Raw genomic sequence first — 5,099 nt, 5'->3', positions numbered from 1 at the left:
GCCGTTCAAATATTACGTAACGCAATTTTCGATCATTTTCGACCCCCCCACCCCCCTACGTAACACATTTTTATCAAATTTTCTATCAAAAATTGACAAACCGTAACAAACTGCTATACCCCCTCTCCCCCCCCCCCCCCTAAACGCGTTACGTAATATTTGAATGGTCCCATATAAGCTTAAGTTTGTTTTACTTCTAAGGTTCATTTGAATAAGAAACAAAAACCACCCAACTTTTTGTTTTGAGCTTTTTTACGTATAATTTTTTAAAGTCAAAAGATTACATCAAACGGTATGAAAACCTTGTATGAATTTGATTTTTTTTTGAGTTTGTTTATTCTTAAAATTCTTCCTTTCCTTATGTTCAAAGCGTATCACCCTCAAAATGCATCGATTAAATATGTTGTCTTGTCGCATTTAACCCGATAGGTCTATTTAGGAAACTTTTTCCCTACGTTTGTTTATTTCACAAGTTTTATACATGAGTGGAATTGAGTTTTTCTGAAACAACTTATTTTCTAATAAGTGCTATTTATTTTCATCTTTTGGTGTCAATTTGAGCCAAAATGATATCATATAAATCGTATTGGACAAGTCTCGGGGTAGATATGAACAAAATTTAGGGTTATTAAGAACATAGTTTTTAAACAAAAAACACCATAAACTGCTTACTATGGGTAAATGTAACGTATAACTTCTGTTAGTTTTCAAAAATCTTATACCAAGTTCGTAATCCGTGTTCATAATTACCTCCTAGACAGTGGGGCTGACAGGCTGAACAGGCGTCTCAAGGATATGGATTGAGACCAAAATAAAAAGTTTTTCTACAGAATGAGGAAGAGTACGGAAACATTCATTGTTGGTAGCTTTTCAGAATTTATTGTTTTTTTTGTTTCGATTATAGTCGTTTTATCATCTTTATGGCATTCGCGACTTTATCAACGTTGCAGTTGGCGGATAGTTATTGAAAAACTATCCGGTACAACTGTGTTCGATGTTTACTCTTGGGCTCGAACTCGTGGACGTCGACTTAGGAGACAACAGACTTGCCAACTGAGCTATGTCACAAGCCCTTATTTTCAGAATATATGGTAGGTGTTCCAAATGAGGAACTTTTGTTCAAAATTACCCCACTTAGCCCTACATAAATATACAATTCAACAGAAATAAATCAGAGAATTTTATGAATAATTGAACTGACCGAAATGACTTGTAACCATTTGATAGGTTTATGATGTTGAAAAAATGAGAAGTACGGAACAAGTTTTTTTTCTTTATACCAGCTCTAAAGTTTCAAATAAGTAGAAACAGAAAGCAAACAACTATTTTTAAACATGGTTCGGGTATTGGCTGAAATTAATTAAGATTAAAATTCCACTATGTGTCCATCTCTATTTCGAAACGAAACCAACTATGTTGAACCGCAGTCCAAATATCAACATCGATGGTGGTCAGTCACTTAATAAAAATGCAAAAACAATAAAACAAGGCGTCTGAGACTAAACATAGCCGGAGAACAAATCATCCGGCTAAGTGTTGATGACACTCATCCGATTATGAATCTCTGATTTAGTATTCCGGTTTGCTGCTGTTGTCTCAGAAAGCATTCACAAACAATAACTGCTACGATCTTTGACTGTGCTCTGCGTCTGGGTCGTTCGATTCAGGAACGATAACTTTTGATCAACACACTTCACTTCTACTATTGAAGCTGAAATAGTAAAGTGTGCACCACATTATGTGACTGACGATGACCATATGAACGTTACGCAAAAAAAGGAAAAAAAAAAAACAAAAACAAAACACTAAGTTGAGTAATTGTTTTGATTTAGGGAGCGCGTGCATGCGATAATTGTCTCCTGATAGTGCACTAAATATGCACAATGCAGCATCGCCATCGGACTAGTTTGGTAGGAAAAGTGAATGGAGCTGTGTTTACTTACATTTTTTTTTACTTTTCATATTACTTCCAAGGGCCAAGTTCATCACGACGATGAGAGCTGCATCGTTGCCATCGTTCGGTCGTTCGTTGTTTGGAGCAGCTCAAGATGCAAAAGATGAACTGAAACTGGGGCGATGAGTTATGGGCAATTGGAGTAACCATCTATTAAGATGATTAACGTAATTCCGCACAATGAGATTTAAAGATGGGCATTACTGCTGTTTTAAGAGGTAATTGTTAGCTGAGTAGCGTTCAGGCAACTTGCTTAGTTGGTACCTTTAGAAATAAAAGTACTGCATTTCAATATTTATGCCTGTTTTAGACTGATTCCAAAACAGTTGGCAATCTTTCATTACAAAAATTTCTTGGAAATTTCTTGGAATAAATATAAAGAAGGTTAACAAGCATATTCGACGAATGTGCCTAGAAAAACGAACGAAAACGGTGTTGGTAATGAGCTATTTTTGAGTAGTGGACATCGTTGAAATTGATACCACTGGGAAAGTTTTGGCAAAGGTATTACCGGGGGGTACGGAATGATTTAAATGGTACACATTTTTGCCCGATATAATCAGCTTGGGCATAGTAAACATGTATAACTAGCTTAACTAGATCACCAACAAAGTATCAGATGAACTATATCTGCCTTAATAGCACATGTATGTAGATCAGATTTGATGGCGATATTAATCATAATGTGAAAGGCTAAAGGTTCATAAAGCATCCAAAATTACTCCATACATTGTTGAACGCTCAACTATTCATAACTTACGAGGTCCCACCAGTGTGAAGTTTTCACATTTTTTTTTAAATTTGTGTTCCAACTAAATCCGATAAATGCTAACCAAAAAAACTCAAAACGCTCATTGACACAAAAAGGCCATTCAAGAAAATTGTGATAATCAACACATACTTTCAAGAAAGCACTGGCAAGCAATTAACGGCACAAAACTGGGATAATTTTCACTACTAAACGTTGCAGTTCAATTAGTTTCGTTTAAGAAGGAGAGTAGGAAAAAAACTAACCCAGAGCTTGATTGCTTTTCCACTTTAGGAAAAACCGCCCTCGGAAAAATTGCACAGAGCTTCGTGTGCCCCGAAATCGGTCGGTCTTTCAACTGCCATCAACCTGGCTGAGGGTAAAAACACAATCTTTTTCCGTTGCCGTGTTTCCTTTTCGCCTAGTTGACCGGATAATGCTTATTTAATGATACCTACCTACCTAAACCGTGTGTACGAGAATCATTTTCGACAGTTAGTTTATTTCCTTCGTCAGGGGTTTTTTCCTCAAGCGCTAGATTTTCCTGACGTTTTTTTCGGGAAAGAGAAATATAAACTTGCATTCGACTTTGAGGTTCATGTTTGGGAGCCTAGTTTGTGGAGAATAAAAAATCTTATTTCGATAGTGGCTTATTTGTCGCTTTTGAAGAAAAAAGTTTTCTTTTTGAGTAAAACAAATGTTCAAAATTAAGTACATGTGTAATTTTAATTTGGGTGTTTCAGTCTTGGATGTACATCAAACAACGAAGTTTAGAAAAGAAATAGGCAAAAACAACAGACAGTAAATTTCCTTGAAAAAAACAAAACTGGTGCTATACAAAACAACACAAATACAATACAAATACAATACAAATACAATACAAATACAATACAAATACAATACAAATACAATACAAATACAATACAAATACAATACAAATACAATACAAATACAATACAAATACAATACAAATACAATACAAATACAATACAAATACAATACAAATACAATACAAATACAATACAAATACAATACAAATACAATACAAATACAATACAAATACAATACAAATACAATACAAATACAATACAAATACAATACAAATACAATACAAATACAATACAAATACAATACAAATACAATACAAATACAATACAAATACAATACAAATACAATACAAATACAATACAAATACAATACAAATACAATACAAATACAATACAAATACAATACAAATACAATACAAATACAATACAAATACAATACAAATACAATACAAATACAATACAAATACAATACAAATACAATACAAATACAATACAAATACAATACAAATACAATACAAATACAATACAAATACAATACAAATACAATACAAATACAATACAAATACAATACAAATACAATACAAATACAATACAAATACAATACAAATACAATACAAATACAATACAAATACAATACAAATACAATACAAATACAATACAAATACAATACAAATACAATACAAATACAATACAAATACAATACAAATACAATACAAATACAATACAAATACAATACAAATACAATACAAATACAATACAAATACAATACAAATACAATACAAATACATTACAAATACGATACGATACGATACGATACGATACGATACGATACGATACGATACGATACGATACGATACGATACGATACGATACGATACGATACGATACGATACGATACGATACGATACGATACGATACGATACGATACGATACGATACGATACGATACGATACGATACGATACGATACGATACGATACGATACGATACGATACGATACGATACGATACGATACGATACGATACGATACGATACGATACGATACGATACGATACGATACGATACGATACGATACGATACGATACGATACGATACGATACGATACGATACGATACGATACGATACGATACGATACGATACGATACGATACGATACGATACGATACGATACGATACGATTCGATACGATACGATACGATACGATACGATACGATACGATACGATACGATACGATACGATACGATACGATACGATACGATACGATACGATACGATACGATACGATACGATACGATACGATACGATACGATACGATACGATACGATACGATACGATACGATACGATACGATACGATACGATACGATACGATACGATACGATACGATACGATACGATACGATACGATACGATACGATACGATACGATACGATACGATACGATACGATACGATACGATACGATACGATACGATACGATACGATACGATACGATACGATACGATACGATACGATACGATACGATACGATACGATACGATACGATACGATACGATACGATACGATACGATACGATACGAT

This window comes from Uranotaenia lowii, chromosome 3, assembly GCF_029784155.1.
Source record: "Uranotaenia lowii strain MFRU-FL chromosome 3, ASM2978415v1, whole genome shotgun sequence".
NCBI classification, from domain to species: Eukaryota; Metazoa; Arthropoda; class Insecta; order Diptera; family Culicidae; genus Uranotaenia; species Uranotaenia lowii.
Note: the sequence above shows the minus strand (reverse complement) of the source record.